We start from the raw sequence: 16,919 nt of genomic DNA, 5'->3' as shown, positions 1-16,919 counted from the left end.
ACATCTTTCCATTTGTTTATGTCATCTTCAATTTCTTTCTTCAGTGTTTTATAGTTTTCAGAGTGTAGGTCTTTCACCTCTTTGGTTAAGTTTATTCATATGTACTTTATTATTTTTAGTATACTTGTAAATGGTGTTTCTTTGTTTTTTTGAATTTCTCTTTCTGTGACTTTGTTGTTACTGTATAGAAATGCTACAAATTTCTAGGTATTTATTTTGCATCCTGTTACTTTACTGAATTTGTTTATTACTTTTAGTAGTTTTTGGTGGAATCAAGAGGATTTTCTACATATAGTATTAGGTTATCTGCAAATAGCAACAGTTTAACTTCTTTACCAATATGGATGCCTCTTCTTGTTCTTGTCTGATTGCTATGGCTAGGACTTCTAGTATTATGTTGCATAAAAGTGGTGAGAGTTGATATCCTTGTCTTGTTCCTGACCTTAGAGGGAAAACTCTCAGTTTAAGTTAATTGAGTATATGGTTAGTTGAAGGTTTTTCGTATATGCCTTATTATGTTTAAGTATCTTTTCTCTAATGCCATTTTGCTGAATATTTTTAGCATAAATGGTTGTTACACATTGTCAAATGCTTTTTCTGAATCTATTTAGGTGATCATACGATTTTTATCCTTCATTTTTGTTAGTATGGTGTATGATGTTGATTGATTTGCAAATATTGAACCATCCTTGCATCCCAGGAATAAATCCTACATGATGGTGGTGAATGATTTTTTAATGTATTTTTATATGCAGTTTGATAATATTTTGAGGATTTATGTTTATATGTTCTTCAGGGATATTGGCCTATAGTTTTCTTTTTTGTGGTGCCTTTGATTTTATTATCAGGGTAATGCTGGCCTCAAAGAATATATTTGGTAGCTTTCCTTCCTCTTCTATTATTTGGAATAATTTGAGGAGAATATGTATTCTTCTTTAAATGTGGTAGAGGGGCACCTGGGTGGCTCAGTCAGTTAAGTGTCTGCCTTCAGCTCAAGTCATGGTATCAGGGTCCTAGGATTAAGCCCCACATTGGGCTCCCTGCCTAGCAGGAAGTCTGCTTCTCCCTCTCCCTCCCCTTGATTGTGCTCATGGGCTCTCTCTTAAATAAATAAAATCTTTAAAAATTGTAAAAATATAAATGTCTGGTAGAATTCACTTGTGAATCCATCTGGTTCTGAATTTTTTTATAGTTTTTTGATTATTATTTTTTTATTTATTTATTTTCAGCATGACAGTATTCATTATTTTTTCACCACACGCAGTGCTCCATGCAATCTGTGCCCTCTATAATAACCACCACCTGGTACCCCAACCTCCCACCCCCCCGCCACTTCAAACCCCTCAGATGGATTATTGATTCAATTTTGTTATTTATTATTGCCTGTTCAGACTTTCTATTTCTTCCTGCTTCAGTTTTGGAGGGCTGTATGTTTCTAGGAATTTACCCATTTCTTCTAGATTGTCCAGTTTGTTGGCATGTAAATTTTCATAGTGTTCTCTTATAATCATTTATATTTCTTTGATGTCAGTTGTTACTTCCCCGCTCTCATTTCTGATTTTATTTGTGTCCTTTCTCTTTTTTTCCTTGGTTAGTCTCACTAAAGATTTGCCAATTTTATCTTTTCAAAGAACAAGCTTTTGGTTTCATTTACTTTTTTTTTAAAAGGGTTTTTTAGTCTTTGCATCACTGATTTCTGCTGTGATCTTCATTATTTCCTTTCTTTTAATAAAGATAAGATTTAACTTTAAAACAGATGTATGTGGAAATTGAAATTTCTATGTATTTCTATAAATCTATGTTTCCTATAAAATTAATATTTCTACATATCCTAATTGCAACATTCTGGATGATCAGAACTGACCTCTTCTCACTTTTGTTGGCCTTCCCTTGCTGATGTCCTATGCAGGACTGCATCTGTCTAGTTGACATTTATGAAGGGACATGTGTCTGCTGATATACAGGTCCATGGTGAAGGGCTACACAGGTTGTACACTGCATAACAGTGGGCTCCTTCACAAAGAGATTCTGCTGTGAGTGGCTGCCCCTGGAGCTATACAACTGGGAAGACCTGAGATGCAGTGACAGCTTAACAAGGCATGGCCAGAGGACTAGAGGACTCTGCCCTGGAATCACTAGAGTGCTTGCTGAAATGCATATTCCTACAAGCTTAGGGTGGAAGGATAGGAGAACTGGAATGTTTATTTTAAAATAAGCATCAGAGGGACTCCTGAGTGGCTCAGCAGCTTAAGCCTCTGCCTTAGGCTCAGGTCATGATCTCAGGGTCCTGGGATGGAGCCCACCTCAGGCTCCCTGCTCCCACCCTCCCATTCACACACACCCATGCAAGTGCTCTCTCTCAAAATCTTTAAAAATAAAATAAGCATTACAGTTAATTCTTGAGTGTATTGCTGAAACATACTATTTTTTGCTGAAAGTTACTATCTGCTGTTTCTCCTCTGCCCCTAAGGAAACCTCCAAATGAGGGAGGTCTGACCTTGTGCTCTGGGGAGCAGTTCTGGCATGGCCCGCCCCAGCATCTGATCAACCTGCTGCAGTTAGAGGGCCATTGCTGGTCTTTGCTAAGCCAGGGAAATATAAAGCCCTTGTCACAGAGGTGTATTAGGAGCTCCACAGAACGGAATTTCAAGACCTTGGCCTCAGTTTCACTTCTGCCATTAACTAGCCATGTGCACCTAGTTACACTCATAAAAATTTTCTGCACAAATTTTCTTGTGTGTTTTCTTGCATTAAGTCAGAATGTATCTTCTAGACCTTGAACTAAAACCATGTCTTTTTTCCTAAGTTACGAAGGTGAAAAAAAGTACCTGCTATGGAACCACGATTCAGAAGGTATCTCTAAAACTCCCAAAACCTTAAATTTCAGAGCTTTCTGTATTTTGGGATTTTAGGCTGAGATATTGTAGAGTGGTACTGATGCCAGTTTTTATGTCTTAGCTAAAGCTTGTACTTTGGGTCCAAAATACATCTTTGATGTTAGAGAAGAGAGTATGGACGAGGAATGTAGGGGCCAAAATGGCCACAGCACTATGGCAAGAAGATAAAATGCTGAGACAGAAATACACGATCCTGTCCCTTCATTAATTAGCTCTGATATGGGGCAAATTAATTAACCTCGTTGCACCTTACTTCTCCCACCTTTAAGTTATCAAAGGGTCGCGAGTTTAAAATAACTTGTGACATTGTCATTTAGAATACTACTTAGCCCATGGTACTGGATAGATACCAGTTTGCATTATTCTAGGAATTGTGTTAACTTACCTGTTTTCGTTGCTTGCTTCTGTGTGGAGATGGAGCAGGTAAGATGAGGTAGAGACCATGAGATGGTATCAGTTGGCAGAGGGCACTGTCAGTTCTCACTATAGCGGATGCTCCCAGTTGTGCTCCAGGACTAGTGTTCAGTAGCTTCCATCTCCCCCGCCCAACCCCTAGCCCCCCACCATCCTTGTGCATGCACCTTTCTACCTATAAACCCAGGAGTGTCATTCATTCTACCCACTGACAGAGATGATGTAAACAGAGGCAGACTGAATTCTTCAGGAAAGGGGTTCTATTATTTAACTAAAATATAAGCTTATTTTTGCCACTGATTTTAGCCTATATGGGTTGCTATGAAAAGTTAAGAAAGCAGGAGCCCTGGGGACCTCCCTTTGTATTTGGACTATGTGTCTGTTGTTGCCAGTGAATCCAGATTAAACAATTCCAAAATGAAATAGAAACACTTAGTTTCCATGAATTGACTCATCTTCTCCACAGCTCAGGAAATTCTGCTTATGATTTTGGAAGATTGCGGGCCAGAGGATTGCCCCTCCTCCTGATGCCAGAGTTCTATCTGAACTGTGGCTTGCTATGGTCACTAAAGTAAATCACTGGTTCTAAAATCCCGACTGCTGAAGCAAAGTAACTCCACTCGAGGCTGAGTCCTTGATGGAACCTACAAGCTAAACCAAATGGCCCATCGACCACTGGACACCTGCTCAGTCTGAGAGGGCGTTTCTCTCCGATGTGTTCCTGTGTGATGAAAATGTTTTCTCTTTCCCTTACAAGTATGCAGTTTTTAGGTTAGATTCTTTGTAACCACCCTAGTGTCAGATGTCCAGGTTTTCATGGACACCACAATCTACAGCTTTGTTTCTGCCATCTTTGTTTCTGCCCCAGTCAACCTTAGATAGAATCTTTTCTAATTCTTGTGGAAAGTATTATTTTAGGAATGCTTATTTTTCTGCCAGAGGACTAAGGATTGCTAGAGGAAGGGGAAATTGAAATGGAGGTTTCTTTTAATTTACTTACCTTCTCACGACTGCCAGAGACTTCTAAAAGGGAAAACAACCTTTCTGTGGTTTCAGATCAGCTGTTTTTAAGCCCCATTCACTGACTAACTTAATCAGATTTTCCTTAAAAAGAATTGTTCTGGGCTCAAAATTTGTATTCCTTGAGCATACAAGTTTCAGCCTTGAGCATTTTTTTCCCCTTGAAATGAATAACCTCTAAGAAAACTAATAGTGTTTTAATTATACTGATGCTACCAGGAAATGCCAGAACAGTCTTTGATCCCCTTTTCCCTTTGTCACTTTCTTGGTTTTTATTTACATTTATTTTGACCAAGGACATTAATTCAGAACCTTGGGAACTCCCCACCTACACAAAGGCACATTCACAACACAGGTAAAGAATCTTTCATTCAATGATTCTAAAATACTCTATGAGTAAACTATAAACTTTTAAGTAACTCCATGTATCCATCATAGAAAGATACTTCCTAATGAAGTGGAAAATCACCAACCTACCATGTTTTAGGATACTTGGGTGAGGTAGGATGGAAAAAAAATTACTGATTTTGAAAATAAATATTTGATTTTGTTTTTTTAATTTTAATGGTCACAGCTACACAAATCTGGTAATGAAATTGCTGTAAGCAATTGCATGCCAATGGGTAAGCCAATTAGCTTAGATCTCTATCTCAAAGGTAACTTCCAGTTCTGACAGGTGACCACAGAGCTGTGGTATTCTTTTATATCTTTCCAACTCTAAGACTGTGTTGTATAAATCCTGAAGAAGAAAAAGCAAATCTATGTAATCCTACTGCTGCCACTAAACCCTTCAAGAAAGATAAGGCTTTGCCTTGTTTTGTGAGTCTTTAGGGCAGTATTGCCATAATGCATTCTCACCAGAAACGTTGAACCTGAATCTTACCAAACCTTAAAATTGAATCTCAGTTTAATAGGAAATGTGGGAAGGAGATAAACACGACCATTTGGGGGCAGGGTGGGGGTAGCTGGGTGGCTTAATTGGTTAAGTGTCTGACTCTTGATTTCAACTAGGGTCATGATCTCAGGGTCGGGACCTTGAGCCCCAAGTCCCGCTTGTGCTGGTCATGGAGCCTGTTTAAGATTATCTCTCCGGGGACGTCTGGGTGGCTCAGTAGGTTAAGCAGCTGCCTTCAGCTCAGGTCATGATCCCAGTGTCCTGGAATCGAGTCCCAAATCGGGCTCCTTGCTCGGCAGGAACCCTGCTTCTCCCTCTGCCTCTGCCTACCACTCTGTCTGCCTGTGCTCACTCTCGCTCCTCTCTCTCTGACAAATGAATAAATAAAATCTTAAAAGAAAAAAAAAAAGATTCTCTCTCCGCCTCACCTTCTGCTCCTCCCCACCTCCCCAGTGAATGTGCATGTGTGTTTGCACATGTGTGCACATGCATGTACTCTCCCTCCAAAAAAAAAAAATTTGGAAGCAAGTGGACAAATCCAGAATGTGGACAGTTTATTTGAAAATTGCTCTGGTCTCTTCAATAATTCATAATAGCTCAGTCAATCTGCAAAGTTTGGGGTGGGGGGATTAAAACTCAAACAAATTGACTGTAGAATGATGTTTGATGCAATTGGAGAAATTTGAACATAAACTAACTATTAAAGTATAATAAGGGTAAAATGCCATGAGGTCTGAAGTTTGCTTTAAACTACTTCAATATGCAAGCAAATATGGCAAGATAATACCAGTTTAAATACAACATATAGAATTCGCACTGTTACAGTTGAAAAAAATTATAAAAAATAAATCACATGAAAGAAAATTGTACAACCTTCACAGACCTGCTTTAATTCCTCTACACTACTTATAGTCATGATGTACTTGTACACATAATCTGCATTTCAAGCTCATTCCTTTTTACTTTGCTCTGCGTGTAAGTACAGAACAAATGGCATAACTTGTGGTTCTTGAAACAAGTGGTCCTTGCGTTAATCCTTGAGACCCTCTCAGGAAATAAAAAAGGCAAAAACTCTTCATAATAAAAAGGTTATTTGCCTTTTTTAACTGTTACAGTTAAGATACAAAAAAAAATTGTTGTGTGGCAGTGTTAAAATAGATTTCGCAAATAGTGAAGCATATTCATTGTTGTCACAATCAGCACTCTTTAAACATGAGAAAACACTTTTTGTACCATTTATAAATAAAATAAATCATACTTTTTCCTGTCTTTTAAAAGAAACACGTATTTTTCTAAAAATTACAAAGAATAAGAAAAAAATCATAATCAGAATAAATCTATAAAAACTAGCTCACAGACAATGGTAAATAAAGGAAGACTGTGTAATCAATTGGTCTTGCAACTTTTTTTTCTAAAAGTTTGAACGACTTGCAAAGGAAATCATGTTCAAAGAACATCAAACTATCGTTTTTCATTTTTTAAAAATTTTTATTCAATTTATTTAAACTTAAAAAATCAGTTTATTTCTCCCAACCCCAGCCAGTCTATTCTCTGTGTCTATGGACTTGGTTTTAATCTTTTTTTTTAGATCCAACATATAAAAGAGATCATACAGTGTTTATCTTTTTTTATCTGACATATTTCACTTAGCAAAATGCCCTCAAGGATAATCCATTTTGTCACAAAGGGTGGAATTTCATTCTTTTTAATGGCTAAATACTTTTCTATTGTTATATACTATGTTTTCTTTATCCATTCATTCACTGATGGACACTCAGGTTGTTTCTAGATCTTGGCCATTGTAAACAATGCTGCAGTAAAAATAGGGGTGTAAGTATCTCTGAGTTACTGTTGTGATTGGTTTTTGTTTTTGTTTTTAAAGATTTTATTTATTTATTTGACAGAGAGACAGATCACAAGTAGGCAGAGAGGCAGGCAGAGAGAGAGGGGGAGGCAGGCTCCCTGCTGAGCAGAGAGCATGATGTGAGGGCAAGATCCCAGGACCCTGGGATCATGACCTGAGCCGAAGGCAGAGGCTTTAATCCACTGAGCCACCCAGGCACCCCAGGTTTTTGTTTTTTGTTTTGGATAAATACCCAGAGTAGAATTTGCTGGATCCTATGATGGTTCTATTTTTAATATTTTGAGGAAACCCATGTTATTTTTCATGGTGGCTGAACCAATTTACAACCCCAGTAACAGTGTACAAGGGCTCCTTTTTCTCCACTTCCTTGCTAGCACTTGTTGTTTTCTGACTTTTAGATAACAGCCTTTCTAACGGGTCTGAGGATACCTATCGTGATTTTTATTTGCATTTCACTGATGATTAATGATGAGATTCTTTTCATGTACCTCTTGAGCATCTGTAATAAATTATATTTTTTAAAGATTTTATTTATTTATATGACAGAGCTCACAAGTTAGGCAGAGAGGCAGGTGAGGTGGGGGGGTTGGAGAAGCAAGCTCCCTGCTGAGCAGAGAGCCCGATGCGGGGCTCAATCCCAGGACCCTGAGATCATGACCTGAGCTGAAGGCAGAGGCTTAACTCACTGAGCCACCCAGGTGCCCCATAAATTATATTTTTTAATGGAGAGGAAGATTGTTAGTGTCTTAACATGCATTAAGATGGTAGCACCAGGGGCGCCTGGGTGGCCAGTGGGTTAAGCCTCTGCCTTTAGCTCAGGTCATGATCTCAGGGTCCTAGGATAGAGCCCCGCATGGGGCGCTCTGCTCATTGAGGAGCCTGCTTCCTCCTCTCTCTCTGCCTGCCTCTCTGCCTACTTGTGATCTCTGTCTGTCAAATAAATAAAATCTTAAAAAAGAAAAGATAGTAGCACCAAATATACCATTAGTTATTAGAGTCTTCATGTACAGTAATCAAACAAACACAAAACCTAGTAATTTTACTCAAAGATGTCTTTGACAAAGCAATAAAAGAGACTTTATGTATCTGCTTTTTAGTACATATCTTTTATTGTGTGTGTTGAAATGGGAAGCAAATTTGTTGCACTGAAGTATGTTTGTCTCAAGGAAAAGCACTTGTGTGCTTGTTCTGAATTATTTGCTGAACTGGCCACTTTTTCCAGGGAAACCGTATTTATTTGAAAGAATAACTGACAAATACACCAGTTACTTAGACTTGGATATTTGACAAACATTTTCTCAAAAATGAAGTGAGTTTGTCATTTCCAGGAAGCAATTGATATTTTAGCTAGTAACAAGTTTTAGCTTTCAAGTGAAAATATGAATTTTGTAAAACTTGCCCTAATACTGTAAGTTTGGCAGTTGTCCAATACTTAAAAAGTTTTCTAATGAATTGGTACTGATATTAATGAATGCAACTTTTAAAATATTTTATAGTATAGCATGTCAAAATTTTGAAAATTGGCATAATTCAAGGATCTAATATTTTACAAGTGATCAATGTAAGATGTTACAAAATCATGCATGGGTAAAATATTCTAAGTGAAAGATAAGCCATTAGATTTTTTTAAGATTTTATTTATTTCTTTGATAACGAGAGAGGGAACACAAGCAGGGGGAGTGGGAGAGGGAGAAGCAGGCTTCCCGCCAAGCAGGGAGCCCAATGCGGGACTCAGTCCCAGGACCCTGGATCATGACCTGACCCAAAGGTAGATTCCTCACGACTGAGCCATTCAGGCGCCCCAAGCCAATGGATTTTAATGCAACAGAAAAGTTCCTTGATACAGTTTCTAACTCCACATTGCAATTAAACTTTAAGAAAATGCCACATGACAAATACCTACAATTATCTGAAAATGCTATTAAAAATATCTTTTCCTGGGGTGCCTGGGTGGCTCAGTTGGTTGAGCGACTGCCTTCAGCTCAGGTCGTGATCCTGGAGTCCCAGGATTGAGTCCCAGGATCGAGTCACGCATCGAGCTCCTTGCTGAGCAGGGAGTCTACTTCTCCCTCTGACCCTCTCCCCTCTCATGCTCCTTCTCTCGCTCTCTCTCAAGTAAATAAATAAAATCTTTTAAAAAATCTTTTCCTTTTCCAACTACATATCTTTATCTAGCTATATTTTCTTCATATACTTCAATCAAAACAACATATTATGACATTGAATGTAGAAATAGACATGTGTATTCCAGCATCATCTATTAAATTAGTGAAAGAAATTGGCAAAAATGTGTAGGAATACCACTTTTCTCACTATTTTGTTTTGGGAAATATAGTTGTTTCATAAAAATGTTCTTTATGTTAAGATGGGATAATTCATTATTTTAAACTTCTAGAATTATTCACTTATTGGTATATTGATATGATTAATTATATATGAATAAATATGTAATTTAAACTTATGAGTAATTTTAAACTTTTCCATAAGTTCACAAGTTTTCTATAACTTCACAATAATGTGAAGAATAGGACGCCTGGGTGGCTCGGTTGGTTGGACGACTGCCTTCGGCTCAGGTCATGATCCTGGAGTCCTAGGATCGAGTCCCGCATCGGGCTCCCAGCTCCATGGGGAGTCTGTTTCTCCCTCTGACCTCCTTCTCGTTCATGCTCTCTCTCACTGTCTCTCTATCAAATAAATAAATAAAATATTAAAAAAAATAATGTGAAGAATATCCATATACTCATTATGTAAATTCAATTTATTAACATTTATCATTTGGTGTATCATGTGCTCTCTCTCCCTCCCCCCTTCTCCTTCGCCCTATACACACATACATTCATGCACCTGCTCATGTATGTGTATGAAGGGAGGGGGGGAGGGAGGGAGGGAGGAAGAGAAAGAGAAGCTGATGTTTTTCTGAAACCTTTTCCCTAAATACTTCAAAGTGTATTCTCCACAAATAGATTCTCTTTCACAGCCATTGTACATTTATTGACATTAGTAAATTTTACCTTGATTATGTTTTTACCTCATCCATCTGTATTTCAATTTCACATTTTTCTAGTTTCTTATGGTAAGAAGTTCTGTTATCTATTTGAAATCTTTCCTCTTTTGTAATGTAGGCATTTATAGCTATAAATTCACCTTTGAACACTGTGTTGGTTATGCTTTTATTGTTATTTTGTTCACTTTAAAATTGATTATTGAACTGAATTTTTTTTAGCTATTGGGTTGTATGAGTTCTTTACATATTTTGAATATTTGCCCTATATCAGATATATGGTTTACAAATATTTTTTCCCATCCTTTAAATTCTTTCATTTTGTTGATCGTTTCTTTTGAGCAGAAGCTTTTTAGCTTGATATAGCCCAGCTTATTTCCGACTTTGTTGCTTGTACTTTAGGCATCCTATCCCCCAAATCATTGCCAAGAACTTTACCAAGGAGCTTTTTTCCTGGGTTTTCTTCTAGGAGTTCTATGGCTTCAGGTCTCATATTTAAGCCTTTAGTCCAATTCAAGGTAATTTGTATGTGTGTGTGTTGTGGGCAGGGGGATAAGATAAGGATATAGTTTCATTCTTTTACATGTGAATATCCCATTTTACCAGCATCATTTATTGAAGAGACTGTTTGGTCTCCATTACTATTCTTGGCTCCCTTTCCAACTTTCATCACTGAATATGGTATTAGCTGAAATGTGACGTATGTTTCTTCTATACCTAATTTGTTAAGATTTTTATCATGGGGGCATCTGGGTGGCTCAGTTGAAGCTGAGACTTCAGCTCAGGTCATGATCTCAGGGTCCTCGGATAGAGTGCCAAGAGTGGCTCCCTGCTCCGTGGGAAATCTGCTTTTCCCTCTCCCTCTGCCCTTTCCCTGACTCACTTTCTTTCTCTCTTTCTCTTTCTCAAATAAATACATAAAATCATTTTTTAAAAGTTTTTATCATGAACAGCTGGTGAATTTTGTCAAATGCTCTTCTGAGTCTATTGAGATGGTCATATAGATTTGTTCTTTCATTCTACTAATATGGTATATCACATTGATTTAAGTATGTTGAATCATATTTGCATCCCAAGAGTAAATCACACTCAGTTATGGTAAATGTTCTTTTTAAAGTGCTTCTGAATTTGGTTTACCAGAATTTTACTGAGAATTTTTGCATTTATATTCATCAGGGATATTGGCCTATAGGTTTTTGTTTCTTGTTTCTTGTTTCTTTTTTCTGGTAGTGTCCTTTTCTGGCTTTGGTATCAGGGTAATGCTAGCCTTATAAAATGATTTTGGGGGTGTTCTCTCTTCTTAGTTTTTTTTTGGAAGAGTCTGAGAAGGATTGGAATTGATTCTTTAAATGTTTGGTAAAATTCTCCAGTGAAGCCATTTAGTCCTGTTTTTTTCTTCTTTGAGAGAGTTTTGGTTACTGATTCAGACTTCTTACTAGTAATTGGTTTGTTCAGGTTTTCTATTCTTTGTGATTCAGTCTTGCTAGCTGTAATTTTTTTAAAGATTTTTTTAAAGTAATCTCTTAAAAAGGAGATTAATTAAGATTAATTCTTGCACCCAACACAGGGTTTAGACTTATAACCCTGAGATCAAGAGTCACATGGTCTACCAACAGAGCCTTGCCAGGTACCCTGGTAGTTGTATATTTCTAAGAATTTTTCCACTTCTTCTAGGTTATCCAGTTTGTTGGCATATAATTCATAGTAGCCTCTCATGATTTTTTTTAAAGATTTCATTTATCCATTTGACAGACAGAGATCACAAGTAGGCAGAGAGGCAGGTAGAGAGAGAGAGGGAAGCAGGCTTCCTGCTGAGCAGAGAGCCCGATATGGGGCTCGATCCCAGGAACCTGGGATCATGACCTGAGCTGAAGGCAGAGGCTTAACCCATTGAACCACCCAGGCACCCCATGATTTTTTATATATCTGTGGTATTGATTATATGTCTATTTTTATATTTATAATTTTGTTGATTTGGGTCCTCCTTCTTTTCTCCTTGCTTAGTGAAGCTAAAGGTTTATCCACTTTCTTTGTTTCAAAGAATCAACTTTTAATCTATTTTGTTCATGTTCTCTGTTTCATTCATTTTTGTTCTTAAATTTGTTATTTTTTTCCTTCTGCTCATTTTGGGCTCGTTTCTTTTTCTTTCTTTCTTTCCTTTTTTTTTTCCCAGTAAGTAACCTCTATCCCAAACACGGGACTAAAACTCATGACCCCGAGATCAAGAGTCACATGCTCTACTGACTGAGCCAGCCCTTTCTAGTTTCTTAAAGCATAGAGTTAAGTTGTTTATTTGAAATCTTTCTTGTTTCTTAATGTAGGTATTTACTGCTATGAACTTGCCTCATGGAATTGCTTTTGCTGCACCCCAAAGGTTTTGGTATGTTGTGTTTCCACCTTCAATTGTTGCAAGATATTTTTTTTCATTTCTCTTTGAATTTCTTCTCTGATCCATTGGTTGTTTGGGAGAGTGTTGTTTAATTTCATGTATTCTTAAATTTCCCCATTTTCCTCCTGTTACTGATTTCTAGTTTCATATTATTGTTGTCTAAGAAGATACTTGATATGATTTCAATTTCTTGAACTTGCTAAGACTAATTTTATGATCTAACCTATGATCCATCCTAGAAAATATTCCATGTGCCCTTGAGGAGAATGTGTATTCTTCTGCTGTTGGATACAGTATCTGTGTATGTCCTTTAAGTTCATCTGGTTTACAGTGTTGTTCAAATCCACTGTTTCTTTGTTGATTCTTTACCTAGATAAACTCAGTAATTGTTGAGAATGGGGCATTAGATCTTCAACTATTATCATATTGTTGTTTATATCTTTTTTTAGTTCTTGTTAGTTTTTGCTTCATATATTCAGGTGCTCTGATGTTAGGCACATAAATATTTACAATTGTTATATGTATTTATATTACATATAATATATTTTTTTAAGATTTATTCATTTTTATAAGTCAATTGGAGAAAGACAACTATCATATGCTCTCCCTGATATGAAGAAGTGGAGATGCAATGTTGGAGGGTTGGGGGGTAGGAAAAGAAAAAATGAAAGAAGGTGAGATTGGGAGGGAGACAAACCATAAAAGACTCAATCTCAAAAAACAGACTGAGGGTTGCTGGGGGGAGGGGGGACGGAAGAGGGAGGTGAGGATATGGACATTGGGGAGGGTATGTGCTATAATGAATGCTGTGAAATGTGTAAACCTGGCAATTCACAGACCTGTACCCCTGGGGATAAAAGTACATTATGTGTTTATTAAAAATAAATAAATAAATTTAATTTTAAAAAAAGATTTATTCATTTTTAGAGAAAGAGCATGAAAGGGGAAGGGGCAGAGGGAGAGCGTGAGAGAGAATCCTCAGGCAGACTCTGCACTGAGCACAGATCCTGATACAGGGCTCCATCCCAGGACCCCAAGATCATGACCTGAGATAAAATCAGTAATTGACAGCTCAACTGACTGAGCCACCCAGGTACCCCCAAATATTATATGTTTTTGATGGATTAATCTTTTTAACATTGTATAATGACCTTCTTTGTCCCTTTTTACCATTTTTCACTTACATAGTTTAGATAGTTGGGTAAAACAGCTGGCTTAGTTTCTTGCCAAAGTGAGGCTATAGGATGGGCTTTATGGTTGCCTGTATTCTTGGTCAGTCTTACCAGATGGTCAAGACTGGATACGAAAATTAGCAGTAGGTGGGGCTATGAATAATCAGCTCCTAGTGAAAAAGGCTCTTTGTTTCTGCTCATGACTCAAGCTGATTTGTGCTCTCAATTCCCCTAGTCAAACAAGGCCACTGGCTTTGCTCTGCAAAAGAGCATCAGTTCTACCTGCCAAACTCGCTGCTTGACTGTTGCTGAGCTATAGCTTTCTAGTCATTCTGACCAAGCTTTTTGGATGGGCATGGCTGGGAGCTTCGTTCATCTATGGGTAGTGCTGTGAATTAGCTCAACTGCCTATGTGGGTGAGGGGAACCCCTTAAGTCCAGACTTTGCTCTACAGACTAGTAGCTCTGCTTATCAGACTCTACTCGGGTGTTGCTAGACTATGCAACTTCCAGGTGTTCTTGCCAACATTTTTGGTTAGATGGAGCCTGGAGCTACACTGAGGGGCAGACCTATGACTCAGCTCTTATGTCTGGGTGCAAGGAGACCAGGCTACAGAGCAAGCAAATCTCTTCATTTAAGAACCTGAATCAGGGGGCGCCTGGGTGGCTCAGTGGGTTAAGCCACTGCCTTCGGCTCAGGTCATGATCTCAGGTCCTGGGATCAAGTCCCGCATGGGGCTCTCTGCTCAGCGGGGAACCTGCTTCCCTCTCACTCTCTGCCTGTCTCTCCATCTACTTGTGATTTCTCTCTGTCAAATAAATAAAATCTTTAAAAAAAAAAAAAAGAACCTGAATCAGGCAGACCAGCACCTTACCAAGTTCCCTAATCAAACTTTACCAGCGAATTAGTTCTACAGATAAGCAAAACTATTGGTTGGAACCACTACCTGGGTGCTGCCCATAGGAATTCAGTCAGCCTATATGTGAGTTGTCAAGCTCTTTTCCCACTGGAGGAAACATAAGTTCGAGGGGCCTCTCAGCATAGTTCTGTGCCAGGAGCAATGCAGTCAGCATATGTAACAATTCCTGATACCCTTATAATGTTGTATGTTTTGGTCTTCCCAGTGCAGGGAATTCTTCAGTATTACCTCTTTGTTCTCGGATTTCTCAGCAATGTCTTGTCCAGAAATAGTTATTAGTAATTTTTCTTACAAGAGGGAGCTAAGTTAGAAATGACCTATGTGCCCATCTTTCTGCTATTATGCCCTCTAATATTTCTTTCAAAGATTTTATTTACTTATTGAGAGAGGAGGGAGGGAGGGAGAGAGAATCTCAAGTACACTCTGCACTAAGTGCAGAGCCCAGTGTGGGACTCTTTCCCATGACCCTGAGATCACGACCTGAGCAGAAATCAAGAGTAGGACACTTAGCAGATAAAGTCAAGATCAAAGACCTTGAGTTGGGGAGATAAGTTTAGATTATCTGGATGGGTCCAATCAAAGTCCTTAAAAGAAGTTTTCCTGACTGAGGTCAATGTCGAAATGAGATGTGACTACAAAAAAATGATCAGAGAGATGCGGATTTTAAAGATGGAAAGGAGGGTATGAGTGAAGAAAGGTGGGAATCCTATAGAATCTGGAAAATGAAACAAAAAAAACTGACATGATTTTTCTCTAGAGCCTTGAGAAAGGAATGTAGCCTTGCCAACGCTTTTATTTTGCCCAGTGAGACATATGTTAGACTTCTAATCTATAGTACTATCAAATAGTGAGTGAATGAATAAATGAATGATGTTTTGAGCAGCTAAGTTTTTGGTAATTTGTTATGACACCAATACTAAACCGATACAATTCCTTTTTCCTCTCCTTCTGTTACTCCATTATACATACACTGCTATGCTTAACAATATTCACAAATATCTCAGGCTCTGTTCATTCTTCCCCCCTTCTTTTTTCTTTTTTTCAGATTGGATGATCTCTATTGATCTATCTTCAGCTTCACTGACCTTTTCTCTGTCTGCTAAAATCATTATATGAGCCCCTCTGGTTTTTATTCTGGTCATTATACTTCTCAACTCAAGTATTTTTGCTTGGTTCTTTTTCTTTTCTTTCTTTCTTTTTTTTTTAAATTCCATCTCTTTATTAATATTCTCTATTTGGTGAGTGATTATACTTTTGTTTAATGTATTAAATTGGATTCCTTTTGTTGTGGAATATATTTATAGTAGTTGCTTTGAAGTCTGTTAACTCTAACATCTTGGTGTCCCCAAAGGCAGTTTCTACTGATTTATACCCTCCCACCCCCGTGTATGGGGTACAATTTTCTGTTTTCCTTGCTCATCTCATAATTTTTTGCTGACATCTGGACAATTAGATAATACAGTATAGCAATTCTCAGTTTTTATTCTGTGTTCCCACTCCAAGTTTTTTGTTGCTGTTTTTTGTTTCTTTCTTAGTGACTTGATTGGACAAAGTTTGTGAAGTCTCTTTCCTCTGCAAGTGTGTAGTCTCTAATGTATGTCACTGCTCATTTGTTTTCCTTTTTCCTTTTTAAGCTTCCTAGACACCACCCCAGGTCAGCTTAACATAGTGGTCAATAATTTGTCAGAGGTTATGTTTAAGCCCACTGAGCCAGTAATGCTTCCACTCTGCTGTTGGATCTGTTTATAGTGTGTGGACTGCTATCAAAGTTCAGGAGTCAAAATTACAAGCCTGCCCCAGGGACAGTAAAGAAGCCAGGGACCAGTAACTTCCGTTAATTGTGTGCAGTCTTGCTCATGTGTACAGCTTTTCAAATGACCAGGGATGAATATGGTCTTAGCAAGGCTTTCTTTGGCTGTCTCTTTCCCTAAATTTCCTGCTTAAATTTCTGATAATGCAGTTTTGTTTGCCTTTACTAGTAGCACAGAAATGTTAGCTTTCCTTGATTATCTTTTGCTGATCTCTACTGTTCTTAGCAGTGTTCCTGGGCATGACTTTTCCCATGTTCTGCTTCAAATACAGTTAGCCCCATTAGGCAAGGCCAGGCAGCTCCCAGTCCTCATAATACTCCATGCCCACCTTGAACAGAACCTCCACAACACAAGACTAGAGCCATGGGTGTGGAGATGGGCACCACTGGTCCTCCCAACCTGCCCAGCCTTTCCGGGAGTGGAACCTGTGAGGAAGGATGGGAGCTGTCATTTCTCAGAAGCTGCCCTACCCATACATAAAATTTCTGTAACATAGAGGTAGGGATGATGGGAGCAGCCCCTGGCTTCAATGACACA

This window comes from Mustela lutreola, chromosome 5, assembly GCF_030435805.1.
Source record: "Mustela lutreola isolate mMusLut2 chromosome 5, mMusLut2.pri, whole genome shotgun sequence".
In the NCBI taxonomy this organism is placed as follows: Eukaryota; Metazoa; Chordata; class Mammalia; order Carnivora; family Mustelidae; genus Mustela; species Mustela lutreola.
Note: the sequence above shows the minus strand (reverse complement) of the source record.